The following is a 26844-nucleotide window of genomic DNA, read 5'->3' as shown; positions in this document are numbered from 1 at the left end:
GTGGAATATGCAATACATACATTTAGATAGGTAGGAAAGTTATATAAAATAAAAGTGAATCAACGAGGTGTGGTGTATAAGAAGACGGTGAAAGGCCCCGTACTTTTTTCAAAAGTAGACGGCTAAGATTCGTTGGGGATGTTCAGTGGCTTTTTCAGACGCCATCCGGAACAAATCAGAATAACAATTCTTAGGTTCATAGGAATCAAAGGTAAGTTATATGTAAAAATCCAAGAGGAGAAAACGCAAACTTCGAAAAGCCATTTGAAACTAACGGATCTCGCTATCTCTTGTTCGGTTGGGTTTAAACTCCCATTCTGTTGAAAGAAATATCGCATCTTAAAAGCTGCACAGACAGTGAGGAGGATATATTTATGTACCAGGTGAATAAATAGAATATATTATTGAACATGAAACAGCCTTAGTCAGATGAATAGATACGGAGTCATAATAGGAGAATTTGAACGAGAGGAGCGTGAGTTAAGAGCTTACGAGAACAGTGGGTTCAAGCAGAAAAATTGAATAAAATGATAGCAGAAGTGTTAATTGTTGAAAGAAGCCCCCCTTCTCCTAAAAAGGCTGAGAGCTGCAGCGGGAGAGAGAGGGAGGGTGTCAGTATTTGCCTGTGAGAGTCCCCCCACGTTTTCCTCTCGAGAGCAGCAGCAGCAGCCCGGAGATTGTCTGCTTGCTTTTTTCTCTAATGCCTGAAGTTGGAGTGAAATACATAGAAAATTAACAGATCAATGTGTGATTTGAAGTGGTAGATATATTGAAATAAATAAGAAACAATGATTTGCTGCTATTTAAACATAGTCTTTGAGAACTGATTGATACCGCATTGTAAATTTCATGGTATTTGTCATTAACTAAGGATTGTACTTAATTATATTTCAAAGAAAAAATTATATTACATACAGGAATGTAAGGGGAAAGTGAAAAGTGGTTTACTGAGTATATGAAGTACATTAAATGTAAGACTTTATTCAAATTAAATGTAATAGTGGATTTTTCCATCTAGAATACGACATGGAAAGAGGAGAATTTGTTAGACATGAAATAACGAAATCACTGGAGGAAATATATATTGTAGTGTTATTGAGGAGTTGTTTTTATCATATACAGTTACTCTCAGTTGATGGTTGTTTAAAGTAGATAGGAAACTGAAAACGTAAACGATCCACCACAATGGTGTTTTTAAGTTTATGAATAAGGAGTAGAAAGTAAAAGAAGGTTTTTGTAAGTTTGTCAGAGGGAATCTGTTAATGTTTAAGCATGACAGAGGTCCTGCACAAGGTTTTGCTCCAGCCATCCCACACGGTTACACAAAGGGGTGATTTATGAGAAACTTGTGGACAAGAGCTGGCAGCTGCAGGGCGCAGTGAGGGAAGGGAGAGAGACAGGAGAAATAAGATGGTTTGAAAAGTATAGAGAGGGTAAATGTTAAATAAAGTTAACCAATATTCTGGAAAATGTCATATTGTTTTATGAGTAGCCTAACATAAGATACGAATATATTTACTAGATATAAGAACAACAGGCATATCTAGGTTAACAGAAAATTACTATTAACCAGTTTCAGCTGCAACTATCCTGTCTTTGTTCTAAAGAGAACATACGTTGCATTTACAATTTAATATTTAGAAAAGTTCACAATTGATACCATTAAAGACCGTTTGGGATTAATAGGACGAGTTTGTCATAAACATTCGTGCTTAGATGGAATAAAAGTGTTGAGATGTTCTCAAAAATGGGAGTTTTCACAATGCTTTTTAGTTTTTATTGAAAAAATTAAGTAATAAGGACAGAAAACTGTTCCGTGATGATTTATTTAGGTTTCAGCTTTGGTAATAATGAAGATTACATTTTGTAATAATTCCTTTAAGTGTTCCAAAAATATATTCATTAACTGTAGTCAGATTACTTGTTTTAAATATATAATGCTGAATACAGTTAGTTTTGTATTCTGTTACAAATCTAACCATGCTTGTAACACACAACTTAGATAAACAATTTGAAAAAGAATAGAATAAGCAAGAAGATTAAAGATTAATCTATAGTGGTTAAGAAAGGTGTCTTTGTTTTGCCTATTAACTTAGAACTGAAGTAATGAAGAATAGGAAGACTGTTACCATTAATGGGTTTAACAATCACATGTTTCAGCATTCCTGACCATATAGACACTCAGCTGTTTTATTTTGTCACCCGCTGGGGGAGAGATTTAAATTGAGTTTTTCTCAGTAGCTGATTTGCGGTGATTACAGCAGCATTGGATAGTTGTGCGCCACCTTTGGGTTTTACTCGGAATCAGTGTGTTGGTGAAAAGTTGCTCACTACAGAAACAGAAGAACTGTGCAAAGAACACATCTCAGAGGAGGTATGGACAGTTTGCTTGTGCCTCGTTGTCAAGGCAACAGTGGTGTGAAGAGGTACTGCAGTTGTTGGGGATTCCTACTGTATAGAGGACAACGTGTGTCTGCTGATTGTATCACATTGTATCACCTCAGGACATCCCAATGCCAGAGAGAGTTTCCTTGGAGCCCACTGACCAGGGCCGCTTCTAGCTTTTTGGGGACCCTGCCACTGACTACAGCTGAAGAGGACAATGAATAACTGACTGTTCCCAATATGACAAGATCTTGAGACAGGCTGGTCTCAGTCTGTTCAGACTCTGAAGAAATCATGCAAGGATTTTACAGCATAACTGTGCAAGAGTTTATCAGAAGGTGGTGTAGAACGATATGCTTAGTGTTTAGGAAGGGAGGCTGATTGTTTAATGATGGTCTGGAATACTGAAAATATTAAAAGTTTAATATCCTTGTTTGGCAAACAAGGCATCTGATTATTATGTCACACATGATAATCTTGACATAGTAACTAACTATGGGAAAAACATTTGGTTGTTATACCATTATTATCATGAATTAAAAATAAATAGGGAAATAGTATCTGGTTAAAGATGAATGGATTTCATATCCTAGAGAGGATTAGTTATATTGTGAATACTTCACAAGGTATTTACTAATGTATTTTGAAGAACACATAACAAGAACACAGGTCCAGTTTTGTTTTGTTTTTAGATTAAATTGTCCATTACCAAAACTATTCAGTTTAGGTCTAGCTTTAGACTTTGATAGTAAAAGAGTATTTAGGCTTATTTTTGTATATCTGACATCTCTTAAATATGTTGGCTATTCACTAGATAGAGAGAGGGCATTACTCTCCATTTGTTAAGAACATTTCTGAAGATTAAATATTTGTTTCATTTCTAATATTCCTATTTAAGACGTAATTTTAGAGTAACAAGGCTGATGCTGAAATTGGAAAATGTGGTAGTGGTTTGCATGATGTAAACAAAAAAAGGTTTTGTTTGTTCAACCTCCAGTTAGATCTGAAACAGTAATAATGATTGATTTGGCTAAAGCTTAGTTTAACATCCTGATGTAACATTATGAGGTATGTTCACTTCTAAGGGTAAACAAATTGATAAAATGGATTATTGTTTAATTTGGAAAATTAATTCAAAAGGCCGTTTTCTGCAGGTTCGCTTAAGAATGCCTTGCATGAACATTTGTCAGGTATTGTGTTTCCTAGGGGCGGTATATTAATAAAGTGTATTGATAATTTGTTGGTTAAACATCTGAAGAAAATGGTGCTGCAAACACGAGAAAAACTTTGTTGCATTGGTTGACATCAACACAATGATGTCACAAGTACAACTCCAGCTAGTAGAATATTAAAGTCTCTGCAGAGCACGACATGGCCAAAAAGACTGAGACCAAATTACCTTTGACCCTGACTGACATTGTGAGTGTGAATGTATGTCTGCATGTGATCAGTGCAACTGCATGATTCTAAAACAATGACTAACCAAGCGTGTTTTTAGACTAACACATTATTCTGGAGCTCCAAGGGAAACGAGAGGTTTCCTAAAAAAGGTTGACATGTTTCTAATATTGATTGAGTTATAACAGGTAACACAGATGCAGAATCAGTGGCCAAGGGGCTACTGAGAGAGGTAATTCCAGAATGGGAATACCAGAGAAGGTGAACTGTGATAATGAAACAATTGTGTAATATTTCAACAGGTATTAAAGTAACTGAGGTTTGAAATGTAGAAAGAACATATTACAGTTAAGTTAAAACATAGTAATGTAATGAGATAGAATTTAATTTAGACAACATCTTGAAACTAGCCTGACAGGTAGAAGCAGTATCACCAGGAAATTATTCACTTTGTCAGTATCATGATTTTAGTTGTTTTTGATCCATAACATTAGTGTGTTCCATTATCAGAAACATTAGCAGTTCATATTATATTTAGATTTGAAATAGGATTTCATTTAAAAATAACACAGATGCTTGTCAGACATTCAGAGCTATTGAAATATGTTATTTAGTTCACCTGAAGATGTTGGGGTTTATTTTGTTGACACAGGCCAAGTATTAAGATTCTGAAGCGGCACTGGCAGATAGGAGGTCTGCAACTAATTTAGAAAACCTGTTCACAGACGGCTGTTGTTTTAAGACACCCCACCAACAGGCTCCAAGCAGCCTAAGCAGTGGTCGGTCAAACACCTGAGGGCCAAGAAGCCCTGAGCGTAGACTTGAGGGGTGGGTATCAGATTTCTCCACACAGGTTGACGCCAAAGGGGGACCCAAAAAACACGAGGCCAACACAACGGAGTTCATCTGGCTGAAGGTCATCCGGCCCAAGTGGCTCAACCCCAGGTTCACCGGCCCCTACAGAGTGACCCAGCGGACATCCCATGCCGTCCGCCTAGAAGGAAAGGGGGACATCTGGTACCACTGGAGCCAGTGTGCAGCGGGCAAATCACCTGGAAGAACCCTCGACGACATCCGGACGGACCTGGCTATCGTCAACGAGGACATCCCTACAGCAGACGACTCGGAAGCTGTCATCAGCGGACTGGAGGAGAAGGACCTCGCGGACATCCCTACAGCAGACAACTGGGAAGCGGCTGTCAGCACGCTGGGGGACTTCTCGAGGCAGCAGAGGAGTCTACTTCTCTCTGATCAGATTCATCAGTTCCACCTTTGAAGGAAAGGCCGCATCTCCCCCTCCCTATCAGCTACCCTTGTTGGCGTATTCCTTTGAGGGGGAGGGGGGCCCGGACGGTTCAACACACAAGGACACTGCTTTCTGGCACTCAGGTTCGAACTCTGATAGTTCCTTCACTGACATTGAAAGTTGTGTTCTGTTCCCAAAGGTTTAAGGTTGGGGGACAGACACAGTAGCAAAGAATGACAGTAGTTATATTTCAAATGTCTTATGTGAGTTGGTCTCGTGGGGCGAGACCAAAAGGGGGAATTGAGGCTTTATTTGAAGTATTAAAGTAACATATTATGGCAGAAAGTTTGATACAGTGTATTTCTGGTATATTCATTTTAATGTCACCTCATATATTCGTGTGTGTTAAATTTGAAGGGACAAAGTACATTTTACCTCTTTTAAATGTAGCGCAATAGTCTTTTTTTCCACTTTTATGTGTAATCAAAAGGGTGGTTTTTTGGCTATCTGTGGTTAGGCATAATACAAATGACCTTTGACATCTGCTTTGCAGTTCCCAGACCTCTGAAGAGGCCCTGAGTCTCTGGCTTCCTCTGTTAAGTGCTAAAACTATTATTGATTAAGCCAAAGGACATTTTCCTCAAATATAATGCAGTTAAAGTCCTGTTAATTAGTGATTAATGTCCAGCATGCATTAGTTAAGAAACGATAAGGATGTTGGTGTGTTGAAATGTACGTGCGCTTCCTGCAAGACTCTTATCAGATAAGGAGATGATTGGGTCACACACAAGTTAGAGAGACAATGGTCCTTCCTATTCTAAAGTAAGTTGACTTTGGGGTGAAGGGAAGTTCAGGGAAGGCCTTAGGCCAGGGTTCTGCAACCTTTTTGACCAAAAGAGCCATTTTGCTCCTTTTTCCAAAACATTTTTTTTTCTGGAGCCGCAAAACATATTTCATAGCTTGATAGCTAATAAAGTTGCATTTATTGTTATATCAGACAGTTTTACAGTTTTTTTTGCATTTATTAGGCTATTTATTACATTATATAAAACTGTTAACCTCTAATAAGAAACAAAGAACTCCTATAAGGACTGCTACAGGATTTAATTTGTAGATTTGATTTGTTTTTGATCTGTATTTTGGAAAATTATGTAACTTTTTTATTTTATTTTTAGCATATTGTTTATTGTTTATTATATTATAACTTAGTACTTTTTTAGCATATTGTTTATTGTTTATTATATTATAACTTAGTACTTTTTTCACGCATTTCAGATATGCAACACTAAGCTGTCTGTGGCTCTTTCCTGCTGTAACGCTGCAAATTTCCCCTCTGTGGGACTAATAAAGGGATTCTGATTCTGATAAGGAGAATTAAAAATAATACACAGGCCTACTTTAAAATAAATTATACACAACACTTGGGGAGTCCTCTGCACATTTGAAGGGAAAACAAATATTATTAAAATGGGCCCACTTTGAAATAAATAAAACATATAGCTGCACCCTAAAAAGAGTTAAAGGTAGGGTAGGTAAGAATGGAGAAACCAGCTCGAGTGCGCTAGAATTTGAAAATACACAACCGGAAAAAATAGGCCTCTTCCTTCAGACTTTCTTATAGAGTCCCTCCTCCAACACACGAACGCGCATCATCAATGAGGACACGAGATAAGTTTGTGCACAGATGGAAGGCTGACAGGCAGGTAGGCCATCCAGTTATTTCAGCCGGGCCGGCTAAAATGATTGGTCGTGCTTTTTACAGTGCTACGGCTTCCAGAGATTAATTTTTGTATGTATTTATTGTCAAAGCATTTAATATATTCATTGCTATCGGGACGTTAAGAGCATTCACACACAGCAGTGGTGAGGATCTCAGCCTGCCACTGACGTTCAACCAGAAAACATCAGCTGTTAGCAGTTAGCAAACAGAGATCACAGCTCCTCATATCTTTTCAGAAACTGGACAAAAGTTAAACAAGTACAAACCACAGACTGTCTGTGTCATGGCGAATACAGTCGCTGGTTTATTTATGTCTGTAGGCCGTTGTTATGAGTGTGGAATGAGCATATACAACGTTAGCTTAGCCTGGTCGACCCAATCTCCATTCAGAAAACAAGCATTTTAAAAGGTTTTTCGCCTGCCATCTTGTCTGCAGACTTGTCAAGCATTAATTCATGGTTTTTACTAAACGGTATCAGTATGTTGTTACTTCGGCATCATTTAGAAACGTGTATTACAATTTAATCACGGTAAAATATGTTCATTTTGTTGTAGTTGTAGCTCCCGAGCCAGCGCGTCTTGTTTGAATGATGCGAGTAAACACAGCTGGCAGCAGCGGTGAAACTCGAGCGATTAGAGCGAAGTCGCGTCCGGTGTGAACGCAGCATTACAACAACCCCTGATAGATCTCGCGAGAATGTGTATAAATATAGATACATTTTCATAACAAAACAATGGGGTTGCTATAGCAATGGTAAATCATTGTTAATAATTATTGTGAGGAATAATTAATATTAACATGTGATCAGACAGTCCTTCACATACAGTAAATTAATATGTATTCTGATTATTATTAATAATAATATTATCGTTAAAGGTGAACCTTGCAATTATGTTATTCAGGAAGTTTGTATCAAACAAGTAGCCCTTCGTATTACTCAGTACCCTTGAAGTAGCCCTCGGTGACAAAAAGGTTGGTGACCCCTGGTCTAAACTCAAGGGAGCCAGAGCAGAGGGCTTAAAGGGCCGCATGCGGCCCGAGGGCCGCGGGTTGCCGACCCCTTCCTTAGGCCATGGGAACAGTTAAGCTTTGTTATTTACCAAATCCTAAAGATGTCATGAGACGATGACGTTTGGATATTTACAAATATGGCTTTCATAAAGAAAAACATGTGACTGTTGTGTGATAAGATACATGATAGGATGTGTGTGTGTGTTGAAGATGTTTAGGGGGAATGAGTATGTGTCCTGTCAAAGAGTCCTCTGTCATGACTCCAAATCATTGATTGGGGGATCTGCCTGAGGGCAGAGGGACACAAACACACACACACATACACTGTGAAGCAACAGATGGAATAAATAACTGCGGACTCACTACCTGGGGTCCCGCACAGAAGGGAAACCGACCAATGGAACACTGCCAACTCACTGGCTAGCTCGCTCAGAAGTGAACCCGCCAATAAACTAATAGCTAGGGAAGAGCAAGCGACAAAACTCCTCCCCACCTGTGTATAAATGTTGTGATTATTTTGAAGATCGGTGCTCTTGTTTCTCACTGGCCGTTCCTGAGACGTGTCTGACACGGTGTTAGAACCTGAGCCCGGAGTACTCTGCAGAGTGCTTCGTGATTAGGTGATTGGGTGATGTATTGTATGTTTTTACCATTAAAGCAGATTATTGTTGAACCCTTATCCTGGTGCTTTGACTTTTCCTTCTTTTAAAACCAACTCATAGAGGAACGCGCGAAGCAGAGGTTCTGCCCCAACAATACCTCCCTGTAAGCGTCACAATATTGACCTCTCACCCACAACCTCACATAAGAGTACTGAATGTGCATCAAAGTGATCTTAGGAAGGCAGATATAGCAAAAGATGTACGTAAACAAGGCGATTGACATGTTTATTTCCTGGTAAGTCAACAATGGGTCCTCAATGTACACGCCCCGGATTCCTATGACGAAAATAATAGAATGTCGCCAGTTGTCATGACTCAAGTTATAATGCGGTACCGGTATCGATAAAATCCTAACGATACTCATCCCTACTTATTACTTATCGTAGCTGCACATGCAATATATCCGATTAAAGCTGAGACTCCACAGATTATTTAGGTATATATATCTTCACTGAGTGATCCGAACTCGCGACAGGGGAAGCAAACACAGACATCACAACACGTACCTTTTACGTGGCTTTTACGGGAGATCCTCTCACCGTAGCTGTCAATCTGATCAAAAGACTTGTTCAATGGCATTAAAACGAGAAAAAACGCAGCTGAATCGGTTGACAAATATAGCCTTAACCAATTTTGTAAGTGCATTGCACACCAAGGCACTCCGTGTTGAAATTCAAACATTTTGGAGGTCAGTGATGCACTCTACCTCTCAGAGGTCCTCCTCCCTAATACCTTTAAGTCCCAGGCTGTGCATGTTGGGCATGTTTCCAGACAGTTGCCCTGTCAAGCAGAGTGACAGTGATGGTTGATTGCACTCCGCTGGAACAATGTAAAATGCCATCCTCTTGTCCAATTGTTGACATATTTAGTTTGGCTTTTGAAAAATGTATCTATATAGGAAGAAAAAAAAGTATTGGAAATTCTTAGAAATAGTGACATTCGAGAGGAATTATAAGTGGGAGGCGATGGTAAAGGACAAAAACAAATTGTATTGCAAGGATTGCTATTATCTCATCATTATAAATGTTCAATAGTGTTTAACTGAAGTGTCATAAAAAGAGAAGATCTAGACCTACATTCAACTCTTTTACAACTGGAGTATTATGAAACGAAATATTCAAAAGTAAAGTTGAATAATTTAATAATACATTTCATGGTATGGGTTGACATCACATTAGGGTTAGCTTCCGTAACTTACATAAGATGTTTGCTTCAGCAGGAAACATAGCACCCAAGCCCATTTCCCAAACTGTCATTACACAAATTCCAGCATGACAATAGTGTCATTTTACACCATGCAACGGCTTTGTATAATTCCTTCGCTGAAGCAAAGGTGACTGAGCTCTGGTTACAGCGGCGGGGTGTGTAGGTGTGTGTTTATGTGCAATGTGATCTCTCTTTGCTAAGGAAGGGTCAGTGGCATCAATAAATATGCTACACAGATCATGGAGCAAGAGAGGGACACACACACACACACTGTGAATGTAGGTGGTAGAGGGAACATGAGAGACCATGTGAGTGGGATCAGTGTGCGTGCTGTGCACTTCCGCCACATGTGCTTAAGACCTATAAAATGTAAACAGGGTTAATCATATAATAATCCCATTCGACAGGGGGTAACGTTACGGAAGTGCCGCAGCGGCCTTGAATAAATGTTTTTAATCCATAATTTGAAATAATGAGACAGTTAACGTTAGCTTAGCTACCGCCAATTTACGTTCCTCATGTAGAATGAATGATTTTGAAGCTCTCGCCTCCCGCCTGATATAATGCTGTTTACGTCTAACTGCGTTTGGTACTGTACATGTGCAATAGACCAATTCCAGTTGGGGAGGAAGTTTTAAGTTAAGTAAAAGTACAAATACCACCCTGTGAATATACTTTAAGTAAAGGCACTCATTGTGCAGTGAAATTGTCCCTGTCAATGTTTTACTATTTTTGGGACGCTTTTAGGTTTTATATCACTGCTGCATTAATGTGTAATTTACATTTGACTTCTGTTCATGGTAATGGCCGAGCTGATCTGATCTGCTATCAAAGGTTTTTGTCAGTGTCTGACTCATCCATCAACATATGATGTACAGTTTACTTATATTTGTGTTTATTTTTATCTTACAGTCATCTCCAGCCTTCAGGAGTACTCTGGTACAGTGGAGGCACATCCTAGCAGTTGGGACCACAAGCAACAGCTCCATGAGTACTACATTGCGTTGGATGGTGAGCTCCTTCCCTGCAAGGCCAAGTCTTCCCTGTCAGTTTTGATGAACTTTTTAGAGCACACTATGTGTTTGGGATCTCCTATTACCAGGCCTTAAACGGCATGTACACATTTTTGCAGACCACCATCTACAACATTGATGTAAACTGGTTGCCATGTACACTTTTAGATGTTGGTCATCCTGCTCGGTGATTGTTAGTCTTTCAAAACACTATTCTTGTCAGTTTACTTTGCACATTAGCACTAGTGTATGGTATTCCACGTTGTCCTGGATTTTGGAATGATTACCTCTAAAGTGTTACCCCAGCCTAAAGAGGCCTAATGGGCAAATGTACACATCTCCACCTATGACCAATGTATTTTGTGGGTTGTTTGATGTTGCTACTGATTACCGTAATTTTCGGACTATAAGCCGCGCTTTTTTTCCAATTTTTCGACGCTGCACCTTATATAACGGTGCGGCTAATCTATGGATTTTTACAGCTAACGGCCACCACATTTAACTCTATGGGCTCTATGGCCGGTCCGCGGACCCCTACCTTTAAGCGGCGGGTTCCCGCAGGAAAAGCTGGAGGCCGGAAAAGAGTGAGACAGGTAGCGCGCAAAAGTAAAAGTGGAACCGAGAGTGGTACGAGAGACAGAACGAGAGCAAGACAGACAGACATTACGAGAGCGAGACAGTTTGTCCCCGTACCACTGGTTGAAAACCGCTGCTGTAGATCACTGCCGGTACGTGCGCTGGGAGCGCACCGTTTAAGTTTGAAAGTTGAAAAGTTTGTGTGTCTGAAACGCTATGTGATACAGTACAGTTTACACAGCACAGTACATGTTCTGTAGCTACTATTGCACTAAATGGTAACACTTGAATACGTTATGCAAATATGCAACTTGTTTGTTGAAATGTTAATAAATGGGAGCTTGCTCAAACAGCCATCTCTTTCCCGACAATCCCCTCTGTGCACGAACCCTTACATATGCTAATTAAACATTAAAACACATGCGGCTTATAGTCCAGTGCGGCTTATATATGTACACATCATTCAATTTAGCTGCTGCGGCTTATATTCAGGTGCGCCTTATAGTCCGAAAATTACGGTAGATGTTATATTTAAAACACATAAAAATCCCATTTTTGAAAATAAACCCATGTTTTCAAGAATCTGATGTGTACTTTATTTCCTGAAGTGTTAATGATTCACCTGTTAGAAATTAAAATCAATGTTGATATGGCGTAATTTGAATTAAATACACTATTTGATTTAAATCAGTTTTATTCTGAAAAACCGAAAGTTCTCACTATTAGCTTAACACTTTTATTCTGAAAATTCGTCACTTCCGGTTAGCATTTAGCATCTGGCGGAATCATACGATTTCAAACCTTGAACCAAGGTGAAATGACATGTGATGTTGTACACTGAGCACACTGGGATTAGCACTCATTTATTGACGCTGAATAATGTGTAGCAGGGAATGTTTAAATAACGACAGACGCCAGAATGATGCAATTTAGCTACAGAAAAGGCAGGAATTGCATTGGACCCGCCCCCCAACAACGCCGGCCAATAGGAGAAGACCTCAGATGACAACAGGAAGAGCAAGCCAAGGATTGATCTCTTCGACCCCCTGACCTGAACTGACCGGTCGGATGTGGAGAGCGCCTCCACTCGCACATTTCATTTTGTACACCACCGCATATTTTGTGTAATTAAATGCTGTTAACTTTTATAAGCTTCCCTTGACTCTTTTCAGTCTCTCTTGCCTTCAGGGTTCTAGAATTGCTTTCAATTTGGCGTCCCTGGGTGGACCTGAAGCAGGATAGAGCTGAGTAGAGGGGAAGGCTGCAAGCTAACTAGCATCACACCAGGCTGCACAAAGGGAGGACAGGCTACAGACTCACTGCTGGAGTTTTTGGCTGGGCCTAAACGAAAGGTGAGACAGTTACATGTTCAATTCAAAAACTGTATAGTTAAATACATTTACATTAGGTGCAAGCATTGGTAGTGATCTGTAGATTGATCTGTGGTGATTGCGAGTGGTGTGGAGATTGTATATAGTGTTTCTATTCATCTCTGTTGTATCCTCGGCGCCGCCCGATTAATGTGAATATTACATAGTATTAAGACCTTCTGGGGAGGTACCAGACTTGATCTGGTTTACACTGGACTGGGTCCATTCATGTTAGTCTATATGTTTGATGTGTTAAACCGGCGTAGTCTGGTTTAATAAAGTATATTGTGTGGAGTTTTTAAGCCGAAAAGTATATTTTTGTGCAATGTTCTAAGCCGAAACGATTGTGTACAAGATTGGTATGAGATCAGCTTTTAAGGTCAGCATCGAAAGAATTTAGAGCTAAGATAAATGAAGATTGTGTTGTTTTGTATTGTCAAGCAGTGTGGTTTTAATCTGCACATGTTGAGTGTTCCCCTTCCCCCAGTCACATGAAGTTTATACTATACTGCTAAGCTAGTTAGCTAGCCAGTTGGCATTACTAGATGATGAAGTAGTTTAAGTGAAGATACAACTGGTAATTACTGATTAAATACACAGGGATGGTGTAGATGAACGTTGAGAGTAGATTGAGTTGTTTTGTTTTTCATGCTTTTCAAAGAAAGTCATTTGAACTTTATTATTTTGGGGAAATAAACAGGAAGTAGGTTTATGAACCGGAAGTACTAGTTGGTACATTTGAGAGGAGTTCAAAAATAAAACAGCTCCCCTAGCGGACATAATAAGTATTACAGTTAATACATTCTTCACCACACAGATAAAGATTACAGGTGGTTTCTTTGAATTGAAGTATTGTAGTTGACTCATTTTATGACATTTGCATAATTTCATAAACTTGAGTATACACTGTACACGGTTTATTTGGATTTGCACCATATTCCTATTTTCATATTACTAAATCAACTCCTGTTCATTTTTATTTCTTTATTCAGATTTTAAAATTTGCATAATTTCAAAATGTTAATTTAATTTGTCTAATTTTGATTTTGATTTTCCAACATTTTTATTTATTTGAAAAAAAAAAAAAAAAAAAGATTTTAAAGTTAAGTTCAGGTGACATAGGATATCTTTATAAAGAATACAAAGGTACTATTCAGAGGATTAGTTTTTCATCTTTGATAACTTAATAATATTATCCAAGTACTTAAACATGTCGCCAAAAGACACCAAGTTGAGACCAGTCACAGAGCCAGGCTCAACTGCAGATATCAAGGAAAGGGTAAAAATCAGATCAGATGCTTTAACAGTTTCAAGTAAAAGACAGAGGACATGGAACCAAATGGAGAAACTGTTAGAACAGTGGCAAACGAGAGGATTGATTCCAGCAGATGATCAACCTGGACCAACGGAAGCCCATAGAAAAGCTGTAGTTGAACATGAGAATGCTGAATATCTACAACAGGAAAAAGCATGGATCAAAGCCGGACAACCCTCTTGGTATGGACCTGAAAACATTGCTATGAACAGAGCTGAAAAAAGAAAAGCTATGGTTGCAAGTCTGGTATTCCATCTGGAAGATGCCAGCCAAGGATTGACAAACAGCTTACATGTGGTAGAACTCAGCAGAAGAATGGAAGAGGAGACCAACAGAAGAATGGAAGAACTCAGCAGAAGAATGGAAGCAGAACTCTGCAGAAGAGAGGAAGAATCCAACAGAAGAATGGAAGCAGAACTCTGCAGAAGAGAGGAAGAATCCAACAGAAGAATGGAAGAACTCAGCAGAAGAATGGAAGCAGAACTCTGCAGAAGAGAGGAAGAATCCAACAGAAGAATGGAAGAACTCAGCAGAAGAATGGAAGCAGAACTCTGCAGAAGAGAGGAAGAATCCAACAGAAGAATGGAAGAACTCAGCAGAAGAATGGAAGCAGAACTCTGCAGAAGAGAGGAAGAATCCAACAGAAGAATGGAAGAACTCAGCAGAAGAATGGAAGCAGAACTCTGCAGAAGAGAGGAAGAATCCAACAGAAGAATGGAAGAACTCAGCAGAAGAATGGAAGCAGAACTCTGCAGAAGAGAGGAAGAATCCAACAGAAGAATGGAAGAACTCGGCAGAATAATGGAAAAAGGAACTCAACAGAAGAATGGAAGAGCAGCTCAACAGAGGAATGGAAGAGAGACGAAAGGCAGTTGAAGCCCATAATGACATTATTGCCGAAAGACAAAAGGAGGAAGATAAATAATAACAACTTCTGGCGGAAAGACGACAAGAAGATGTAAGATTTCAGGACATGAAGGCAGATAGACAACAGAGAGAAAGGAGAGAACAAGAAGAACGAAGAACTCAAAGAAACCGCAGAACAAACTACTCTCCTGACTATTCCGAAGGACAGGGAGGTGAAGATGACGACGGCGGTACACAGTCTGAAACCAGTAGACACTCCCCATACCATGAACAGTCACAGCAACAACGCGGTTTTGCATCTCCTCCTGAGAATAATAGTAGCGACGAAAATGAGCAACATTAGCCTGGGACATGCCCCAAAACGAGAAGAACCAAGAAAACTAAAAGAACCAAGACCGGTGCACATACCTCCATGTCATTGATAGCGGCTGGAAGAGGAGGATTTCAATACCAACCATGGACTCACAGGGACATGGAAGCATTAGTGGCAAAACGACCTCCACTCACGAAAGGAGGTCAGAAGTGGGTGACTGATCTGGAGAGATACACAGCCCAAGACCACCTGTGCTTGGGAGACATGAGGGCCCTGCTCGGACGGATTGAAGGACGACTGGAAGCAAGAGCAGTAGATTCCGAGGCCAATTGCACGCACGACCCAGACGACACTTCATTCAACTACATCAGGTCGAATTATTGGGCTGCTATTCGTCACATCTACCCGACAACACGCAGTTTACATGCCCTCACTGGCCTGAGGAAAGGCACGGAGGAAAACATACATGCCTTCCTGAAGAGATGTGAAGGAGTGTGGGAGGACTGTACTGGAGAACGACATGACGTTTCGCCGGCTGTCACAATGCTGTGGAAGGACGCGGTCATTAAAGCCCTTCCACAATCAGTGCAGGCACGCCTTAGAGATGTGGTGGGGTTAGAAGCTAAAATCCCAGAAGAATGGAGACTACATCTCATTCACCATGACATCAAATGCCAGGAAATAACAAAGGAAGATGATGAAGAAACAAAGAAACTGGAAAAAATACTTTTGAAGATGCAGGTGGCTGAGAAAGATACTGAAGCTAATCAGATGGCCATACTAGCAGAGAAGGCAGGGTGGACACCTCCAACAGTTCAAACTTAGGAAGAACCAGCGAATCAAATGCAGAACCAACAAAGCGGAGGAGGAAGTGTATGTCCACAAAACCAAGTTCAGCAGATACCTGTGTATCTTCCTACGCAAGTACAGCCACAAGCACCGCAGTATCTTCAACAGCAGACACCTGTGTATCTTCCTACCCAAGTACAGCTGCCAGCTCAGGTATACACTCCCATACAGCATCAACAAAAGGGACAATGGAGAGGAAAGCAACGCTCAAGAGGAAGAAGAGATTGCGGCTGCTTCATATGTGGTGATTGTAGACATTTGGCCAGAGATTGCCCCACTCAGCAATATCCACCACAAGGTATCACCTCACAATACAGAGGAGAACCAATGTTAGATATGAGAAAAATTGAGGCGGAAGCGTATGCCAGGGCCATGACGAATATTTCTGTTGGACCAGGGGATTGGGTAAATGTAAAAATCCACAAGATGAAGTTGTTGCAACCTGTATGGAGTGGACCGTGGGAAGTTGTAGAACGCACTGCAGATGCACTCCGGATCAAAGTTAAAAAAGGAACATGTTGGCACCCACTTACACAGTGTGTAGCCGCACCGCTACATTTGCAGAAACGGCACGGCAGTTAGAACTAATTTTGGAAAACTGGTTCAAAACAATAAGGAATCGAAGATTTTTACAACGACAGCACCAGGAGATGAGTAAACTCAAGAATCCGTAGAGTGTAAATACATAGAGAAAAACACCTTTTTATACTCGAACTGTTTGCACATCATAGACAAGGAATTTAGACAATATAAATAAATGTTCACTAAAAGTAATAAGTATAATGGAAAGTAGACATAGGCCTACACTTGAGTCAAATTTCATTACTGTAATCTGATTAGTGTGCTCTGCAGGGTTACTATTGTTCTAAGTAACACTGGGATTTAAAATATTGGAGAAAATATGGAGATGTTCTTTCGTAGTGTGTGAAATATGTGATGCTTGAAACAGGTGTTTCAATTTATAGGAGAAAATGGTTTCCTGAAAGAGTCAGGTTGGGTAAATATGTAGCAATGGATGAAACAATTTTTAGAGGGAGTATTTGTAATATCATTAGTAGACATTCATTGTGTTGTTTAGATGGATAGTATGATTAGAAAGAGACAGAGTGGAAAGGGTTCGATTTATTTAACCTCAGTGTGCTAGATTTCTTATAGATAATGCGTCCCGAGACCTGGACTCCCCCTCTGAGTCAGAAAGGCTACGACCCCGTCCCGCCAAGCAGACAAAAGACCTAACCCAACAGGAGACTCCTCCTTCTTCATCAAACAGACAGAGAACCAGAGCTGAAACAACAACAACAACAACAACAACAACAACATCAACAACAGAACTGCAGCCAGAACTATCTCCACCTGAGGCATCCAGAACCAAACGGCTTGCTGACATACAGAGAAATACTCTCATCCGTCCCTCAGACAGGGCATGAAGTTCCAAGCTGAGCCACGAGATTTGGCAAGAGCAAAGTGTGAAACTTGAGAGCAGAATCCGCCCTCCATATAAACAGCGAAGAGACTGTAAAGGAGGAGATGACATATAAAAAGCAGTGCAAGAACAGTGGCATGTTGTGGGCTGCAGATGTGACTGGGCCAAAGGCTGCCTAAAAGAGTTACAGCGGATGGATTCAAGAGCTGATGGACTGAAGAGAAGACAGAATCAGAGGAGTTGGCATGGTCGATTAGAAGTGAGGAGGCCGGGGTCACGGCTTGAGACAACCAGAGGAGGAGAAAAGGAGAACGGGAATGAGTGAGTTTACACATAAACACACTTATTCACAAACACACATAAAAGAGACCACATTTAAATAACTTGAATTCACTTGATAAATACGTAAAGACAAACAGATTTATTAACCATGAATTAATCAATTTGTAAATTAAAAATAGCAGTAAAGAGGAAACTATTAAAGTAAAATGAGAAAATCACACTGAGGGAGACATGATGGAAATATTCACTCCACTTTAAGCAGTGGGTGTTGTGGAGTACAGAGTAGAACCATATGCTTCAATCTTTTCATCATGTTAACAAATTATTCTTTTAGAGATTTTTATTCACGTGTGATCTCATTTGTTACAATATTGATCACCATTAAAAGGATAGTTTTAGAAACCACTCTATAAGACACATCTGTATTTGTATGGATCATGTTAAAGGAAGAGCTCGTGCCAAGCCAAATATAGTATTCCAATCTGAAGTGTTGATTTCTCCATTGTAGCATACTTATTACCATAGGAGGGCTTTCAGATGGAAAAATGAAATGACTTCTGTTTTAAAATCCTTGATAAAGGAGGGAGTAATTGTTACATGTTCGGACACCCAAGGTTCCACACACTGCTAAATAGTTTAACGTTGTTTTTTAAGTGGACCAGAATTGAAAATAGATGAGCTATGAAATACATAGCAGAGCTACACAGATCCTAGTAATGGTTTGACTCAAGATAATAGTTATGTACACAAGTTTCTGAATTAGATCTATTAGACATTGTAATACTAATTAGGTGTAAATGAATTGCAGTATCAGTAGTACTATAAGGAAGTGAGTTTTGTACCAAGTTTCAGGAAAGATGGGAGGCAGAAGTCCAAAAGGAAAGTTAGAACCATCTTGAAAATCATAGTTGAAATCGTGAATGAATAAGGAATGGCGCTCCACATATGACATATTTTTGTAGATAAAGGGAACCCGCCTATGCTGAAATACCTCTGAAAAGACTCTGCAGAGCACGACATGGCCGAAAGACTGAGACCAAATGACCGTTGACCCTGACTGACAGTGTGACAAAAGCACTGTCAATGACTGACCCTGGGGTCAGTCACCAAACCAAACCTGACTTGACAACCAGATAGTGTGAGTGTGAATGAATGCCGGCATGTGATCAGTGTAACTGCATGATTCTAAAACAATAACTAACCAAGCATGTTTTTGGACTAACATATTATTTTGGAGCTCCAAGGGAAACGAGAGGTTTCCTAAAAATTCCATAAAAAGGGGAAACCGGACATGTGACCCGTTTCTAATCTACTTGATGATATTTTATTCCCACAGGAGTTGGCGGTTTGCAAATGTAAAACTCAATCTAAAATCTGAAGATTCTGTTTCTTTTGGGCCATGAAAGACGGAGAGAAACACTTATTTTCACTGAAGTGTTTACTGTGGAAATAATAATAATGGATCTAAAATTGTAAACAATGTTCGTTATGTCCCTAACCAATATTTACCTGAAAGTGTTTTCCCCCTCCCCATTACAGGATTTTGTTACACATGAGTTCATGTGTAAAAAGGGGGGAGTGTGTATAATGTATAATGTCAACATGTAAATGTAAAATTCACAATTTAAATTTTTTCTTTAAGGATTGAAAGAAACTTTCCGCCCCAACCCAGATGTTCAAACTGAGCATTGAAGATAGTTTTAGGATTAACTTGCTCCATATCTAGTTATAATATACTGTTTGGTGAATGTTGACATGTTTCTAATATTGATTGAGTTATAACCGGTAACACAGATGCAGAATCAGTGGCCAAGGGGCTACTGTGAGAGATCTAATTCCAGAATGGAATACCGAAAAAGTTGACCTGTGATAATGAAACAATTTTGTAATATTTCAACAGATATTAAAGCACCTGAGGTTTGAAATGTAGAAAGAACATATTACAGTTAAGCTAAAACATAGTAATGTAATGAGACAGAATTTAATTTTGACAACATCTTGTAACTAGCCTGGTAAAAGAAGTAAAAGCCATAGACTTTATTGTTTAGGTCATTATGGGGATATACATTTCATTTAAATTCATAATAGAAAGACATTTGATGACAGTATGTTGGATTTCTGTATTCATTTTTCAGCTTGATAATAGATAGGTAGAAGCCGTATTGCCAGGTGCAATCGATGGGATTTCTGCACACGATCCAAGCAGAGAATGACGTACCTTACAGGACAGACACACTCAGGAAATCATTCACTCTGACATCATCATGACTTTAGTTGTTTTTGAATCATAATGAAATTGTATTACATAACGTTAGTGTGTTTTTACCACAAACAGGAATAGTTAATTGTTATATTAGATTTGAGAAAGATTACAAGGATTTTATTTAGTTCACCAAGAAGATGTTTTTTGTTTGTAACATATACCAAGTAGTAAGATTCAAATATCAGCAGGTTCTGAATTATTATTCCTCTGTCCCAGAACCAACAAGAATGTGGATGGAGAGAACTATATCTACTGGAGCCAGCAGAGATTTGTAAATTGCACCAGAGACACAGTAAAAGGGTGACACAAACAGTTAGATAAAAACAGACCGATAGAATGGCGCTAGACTTGTTTAAATAAAGAGTAATATTTAGCTATTTTTAGATAGTTTAATCCTTCTTATACTTTGTAAAGGAACAAGTGCCTTTACACCAGATACAGTATGAAGATGATTTAGGATGTGAAAGGAGGGCGTTAGACATTTTCCATACCAAGCTAATTGCTGCTATTTTGCGAAGTGACATTAAAGGTTTAAGATAGAAGTTATGCACAAATGAAAAACTTTATATTTATGATGAATATGTATTATTTGTATTTTTGACTTTTATGAGTTATGTTCGGATGAAGAACGCATTGATTTCAATATTATTTACATACCTTAAATGGTATGTAAGGAGGGATTGTTAGAAATTAAAATCAAAGCATCTGGCGGAATCATACGATTTCAAACCTTGAACCAAGGTGAAATGACATGTGATGTTGTACACTGAGCACACTGGGATTAGCACTCATTTATTGACGCTGAATAATGTGTAGCAGGGAATGTTTTTTAACCACAGACGCCAGAATGATGCAATTTAGCTACAGAAAAAGACAGGAATTGCATTGGACCCGCCCCCCAACAACGCCGGCCAATAGGAGAAGACCTCAGATGACAACAGGAAGAGCAAGCCAAGGATTGATCTCTTCGACCCCCTGACCTGAACTGACCGGTCGGATGTGGAGAGCGCCTCCACTCGCACATTTCATTTTGTACACCACCGCATATTTTGTGTAATTAAATGCTGTTAACTTTTATAAGCTTCCCTTGACTCTTTTCAGTCTCTCTTGCCTTCAGGGTTCTAGAATTGCTTTCACACCCCAAAATGGTTTGTTTGGTGTACATCAGCTAAACAGCACTGAAACAGTGTGAAAAATGACCATGGAGTAGATTTTCTCTCTCAAAGTGTTGATTAATCAGCTCTGCACCGTGACACTAAAAGACTGACTAAGAGTACATTTCTAACTCTGAGGGTTCGAGGTTTACACTGCATGTGTTGGAAAAAAAGTATCAGGTATAGTGTATATTTTGACTCCCAAAGTGTTCAAATCAAACTCTTTATTTGGAGTTTATATTTTACACTTTTGACAGTGTTCAGAGAACACCAAACTCTTGGACCTATATACACCCCGAGACTGGTGTTAAATGTACTCTTATAGAGTACAATGTACACTGTGGTTTTTGCTGTGTACTGTTAAATATGTTCTTTATTCTCGCGTCCAGGAGAGAAGCTTTAAAATGAGACTAAATGGAGTCTCTGAAAAGATTAAAATGGGATACTTTAATTAAAAAAGGCGCGGTAGTGTTACAGACAGAATATTGTTCCGGCAGAAAACAGCTGTGATCTGGCTCTCCTGAGCAAGAAGAGAAGGCCCATCCCCCGTTCGGTGCCGTTATATATCCTCTGCTGGCTCCTCCCCGCCAGCCGGCTCGCCTCGCCTCTAATAGAGAGGCGAAGTCCCGCCCATCTACTTCCGACCCATGGGACCCCGGAAGCGGAAAATTATACATTGACGTCAATGGAGAGAGAAAAGTCATCTTTCGATCCCGTTTGAATTGTGCCACGAATGACACATATGATGTTTGTCAAATTAAAAGAACATTTTGCAAGTCAAAAAAATAAAAATGTGTTGTAAAACTGTGAAGTTACAATTTTTTTTGTGTGAAACCGCTCAGTGAACTACAGGTCTCTGGTCTCGCACAATACTCGTCACCATCACAAAGATGGCTGTCACGTTAGTAAATTTCACCTGTTTCTTTCAGAATGAGGCGAAAAAGTATAAAACGAGGTGAAAATCACTACAAGTCTGGGCATGTTGAGAGCTGTACATACACGAAAGGGAGCGGTTCTGTAAGAGCCAGCATGCGGGACCGGCTTTACAAGGTTTCAGTGAGTAATATGAGTGCAATGTTTAAGGTTAATGTCAGCTAGCTAACAAGGTACACTAACGTGTTTTGTTTTAGCAACTAGTTTTCTCCTTAAGAACTTTGTGGTGTCTGTGTATGCTGTGGATAACATTAGTGTTCACAAGAACAAGATACACTCCCGTGTTTTGTTTTAGTTGCTCTTCAGATTGAAGCGGCCAGTTCTATATCGACTATATGTGTGATCTCCTTTTTACATCTCGTTGTGTCATTTGAGTTTATTTGCTGTGTGTAGATTCAAGGATTTTGGTTATCTTGTCCAGGGATGCAAACTTGTCACCTTTCGGCGAAATTCTCCGTTTTGAATCCAAAATAGGTCGTTTTTGTGATTCCTGTAGATCTGCAATAAAAATATTTTTGGGGTATGGGAGGGGGTCTGGGACCCGGATTAATGTGCGGCCGCGAGCTTTTTTTTATATATTATAATGAAGCGCGAGCTGTGTGCTCGAGTCTTCCTGCCTGTCGGCTCTGCTCATGATGTATAATAAGCCTCTGCTGCTCGGCGATGATGGTCTAGCTTCAGCAGCTACATTACCTACGGTGCGTTCGTTAATATTAACTGTGCGTCCGGAGTCACTGTGGCACAGACTGGACCGCTGGTGAACAGCTGTTAGAACGGGCCGTTCAGGTGTTCACAGTAGAGCTCCCTGTCGGAGCGGCAGAGCGTGATGTGCACTGAAAAGTTTTTTTTTCCCGTCGCAATATTATCGTTGAGCTAGCCAACTAGCATACATTGTCACTATCTGCTAACGTTAGCTTTAGCCTTCGTTTTCTAATCGTTTTTTTCATAGGCTATAAACAGAGGTGGTATAAGTATATATCTTGTAATTGATTAAATGTAGAAGTACTCAGTTCTTGTACTTGAGTAAAAGTAGAAGTACCAGAGTGTAGGAATACTCTGTTACAGTAAAAGTCCTGCATTCCAAATGTTCCTCAAGTAAAAGTAGAAAAGTATTATTATCAAAATATAGTGAAAGTAGCGACAGTAAAAGTAGTCATTTTGCAGATTGGTCCATTTCAGAATAATATGATATGTTTTATAATGACTGATCATTAAAGTGTTATCAAAGCTGGTAAAGGTGCAGCTAGTCTGAATGACTTTGTATACTGCAGGCAGGGTAGCTTTTGGATTTACTCCAGGTGGAACTAAAGTCTGATTTGACACTTGATTATATTTCACATCATTCATCCACATCTGTAAAGTAACTAAAGGTATTACATACATGTAGTGGAGTAAAAGTAGACCATTTACCTCTGAACTGTAGTGGAGTAGAAGTACAAAGTAGCAAAACATTGAAATACTTAAGTAAAGTACAAGTATCTCAAAATTGTGCCCAAGTATAGTACTTGTTGAGTTTATGAACTTAGTTACTTTACACCAGTGGCTATAAAGATAGAAAGACTAAGCCTTGCACAGAGGCATGAAAATACATTTTCAAAATGCTCAACAGTGCTGCCAAAATTATAAACTGACTGCTACACAATTAAAATAAATGTTTTTTATATATTTCTATTAGATGTGACTCTATGGCGTTTCTGTTAATATTAACACTGCTACTTTAGTTGTTCTGACTGCTAAAATCCTCTGTTATTCCTCATTTTAAAGCCGATATTCTGTGGGGTCAGGGGGCTCGGATCCTTGTCACCTTTTTCATACCTGATGAGTTTGCATCCCTGTTGTTAATTTGTTTGGTTATCTAGGCACAGCTGTGTGTGACTCCCTCTGGTACACTGGTATGTGTTTTCCTAATGTAGAGAGCATTGATTAATTAATAAACTACACACTGACTCTAGATCCTGACCAAATCCTTATTTTTTGATCAAATGTTTTTCAAAAAAATGTATTGTATATTATATAACAGCTGCACATCACAGACCGGAGTCTCTGCTACTGTGGACCACGAAGGAGGGGATCATCATCCCCATCCCCAAAGACCCTGCATGGCATGGAAATCTCCTCCTCCTGGAACAATTCTACACCCAGCATATGCTCCCTGTGTTGGCCAGTAGAGAGGAGGACATTTAAATAAACATACTCTTAACACCCTCGGACTCTGCGTTGTGTTTCGTATGTGTGATGGGGTGTTATGCAGAGGGGAGGAAAACAGGACACAGCAGATTGGGACTGTGGTGGAGATGCTGAGCAGTTATTTAATTGTTGCGTGTAATTATTATTATACTGTGTGCTTCTTAGTTATTCCATCTTTTGCTGTAACATGGATCTGTATGTAACTATATTTACTTGTTATCTACCACACTTCCTTCTACATCATACACCATCATTATACATGATGGTGTATATAGGATATATATTTATTTGTATACATATCTTTAATTGTATAATTTAATTTTTCGTATTTGGGATTTCTCTTTTGTCCACTCAAATACACTTGGCCCTTTCTCTTTTCCATGTGGAAAATGGCAGCTGCATATTCTGCTTTTCTCATCTGCTCCCTGTCTGCTCATCTACGATGAGAAAATTATATAATGAATTACTAATAATCATTTAAACCTGCTATTACCAATATTTCACAAATTCTTCATGTAAACTTAAGAGTACAGCTGTATGTTGAGTATGTCAACTTTGCTTGGTTCATCTTACTGGGGGGCAGCTACATGGATGTCGGTGCAGTCCACAATAATTTTGCAGCTGAAGGCAGAATGAATTTATTATTGACTCAGAATGAAGCACAACTTCATGTCATACAATACATTGACTTTATTTGTAATTGTGTAAAAAAAATATGAATATTGATTAGCAAGCAGGACCTGCAGGAACAGAGAATGGTGATGGATGGAGCTGGGAAGAGAGAAGAATAAAGAAAACAGATCAACTTTATCGGATATTAAAAATTCAATTTCAAAACAAGTTGCCGCTCCTACAGTTTTCTAGTATGTAAAGATGATTTCACATGACCTATGCAAAATATCACACTCAATACATGTGTGTCTCTGAGGGGTGCATTGTGCCTTTGAATGTATATAAATAATATACCATAACCAAATACTATTACGTACAGTGGAAATCAGGTTGCCAGAGCAGGTCAGACCAGTGTGCATGTTCCTCAGGGTCTCAGCAGTTACAGGTGAGGTAAAGAAAATAAAAGAGAAAAAGGTCAGTAACAACACTTTAAAGTAACAACACTGAATAATTATCTCTTTTAATAATTTTCTCTCAGTAATCACTCAACTACTGTCTTTCCAACAAACAGATTGACTCACCCTCACGATCATCACAATGAAACACGTCCAGAAGAATGTCATGCAAAGCTGCCTGCCTTCCTTCCTTCGACTCTCCCTGAACTGCCTGATCTTTTAATGGTCAATGTTAACCATTTGTGCAGATAGCATTAAGTAGAAAAGATCGCTGATACTAATGTGGCGTTAGCCTACCTCCCGCCCCCTTAGCACCTGGTGGAGGGGGCGATAGGCTACTCTTCGAATGTTTCACAAAATACTTACCATCATGACTACTCTTACTGTTTAACATTTTGGTTTACTTCATGTTAAGGCTAATACAAATGACAAGGCTAAGTAATGTAATATAATGCTAACTAACATGCTCGCTACTAGCTAGGTAGCTAACTTGACTATGTTCCATGCAAAACATGTATATTACCTGATATGTTTGGTCCGACGACTCCTGGTCCTTTCATCAGACGGGAAGCGATAGAACGAGCAAGTGGTATGATCTCTTTTGTGATTACAACCTCGTACAAAGCACACAGGCATCTTGTAAAAGTGAATTTATTGGAGCAATCTCTTATATTTATTGGAGGGAATAAATCAGTCTTCTTCTTCCTCTTTGCTTTGCGAGTCACGACCAGTCTTGGAGCATTATCGCCTATGACATCACTTACGCGACCCAGAATGCATTTGGGATTTGTAGTCTTTCTAGTTCCGTATTATTCATAGTCTTATATTTCAGCATTTTTACGACAAACTGTGACTTTTTTTGCATGGAAATGATTGTTTAAGACTGACAAACATCATATGTGTCATTCGTGGCACAATTCAAACGGGATCAAAAGATAACTTTTCTCTCTCCATTGACTTCAATGTATAATTTTCCGCTTCCGGGGTCCCATGGAGGCTCCCGGAAGGGGAGGGACTTCGCCTCTCTATAGAGAGCCGCAGTGACGCGTCCTTAAACCCGGAAGCAAACTCCTTCCGGTTCCTTCGTCTAAAACGCAATGCAATTTCTCCATAGGATTTTGGAAAATAGCTCGAAATAAGATCTGTGGTTGACACATATTTAAGAGATGGATCACGTTTTGTTCAGCCGGATAATATCCACATGTCAACCCTACTTTTATAATTTTTGAATAATAAATCTAGTCGGCAGAAGCAAAATGCTAACGTTATGCTATAAACGAACTACAAGCCAGTACAGCAGCAGGGTCGCACGACTTCAACGTCACGCCAACTTAAGATCGTTTCAACTGACTTTCGCGCACTTGCATATTTTAACAAAGCTTTTCATTTGAGCCACACTGAATTTCACTAGAAGTCATGGCTGTGTCAATTACCAGTCTGATATCATTTTACAAAGATGACAAGAAGAGTGTAGATTGAGGAGAGAACCACTACAAGTCAGGACACGTACAACAGTGCAGCCTAGATGAAGGTGTGCTTACCGGTGTTGTCAGAGCTAGCATGAGGGACAAGGTTTATAGAGTGTCGGTGAGTAGTGATAGCG

At 39.4% G+C, this 26844-nt stretch overlaps 2 long non-coding RNA genes across 2 annotated transcripts in view; one reads left to right on the top strand and one right to left on the bottom strand.

Moving 5' to 3' along the window:
* Window positions 1-25958, bottom strand: part of LOC307032270 — a 57214-nt gene extending 31256 nt beyond the window's left edge. Inside the window, exons 1-2 of the long non-coding RNA XR_013806199.1 lie at window positions 25164-25958; window positions 21413-24945 (exon numbers count right to left, since the gene is read on the bottom strand). This is a non-coding gene — a long non-coding RNA (uncharacterized lncRNA). The remainder of the gene's footprint in view (window positions 1-21412; window positions 24946-25163) is intronic.
* LOC307032807 lies at window positions 11878-19874 on the top strand. The gene is made up of 2 exons (XR_013806378.1): window positions 11878-12570; window positions 17077-19874. It is a non-coding gene; the product is annotated as an uncharacterized lncRNA (long non-coding RNA).
* Window positions 25959-26844: the final 886 nt, after the last annotated feature.

Source organism: Notothenia rossii (assembly GCF_949606895.1).
Source record: "Notothenia rossii genome assembly, chromosome: 3".
Taxonomy (NCBI): Eukaryota; Metazoa; Chordata; class Actinopteri; order Perciformes; family Nototheniidae; genus Notothenia; species Notothenia rossii.
This window is presented reverse-complemented; position numbering and strand designations above follow the sequence as displayed.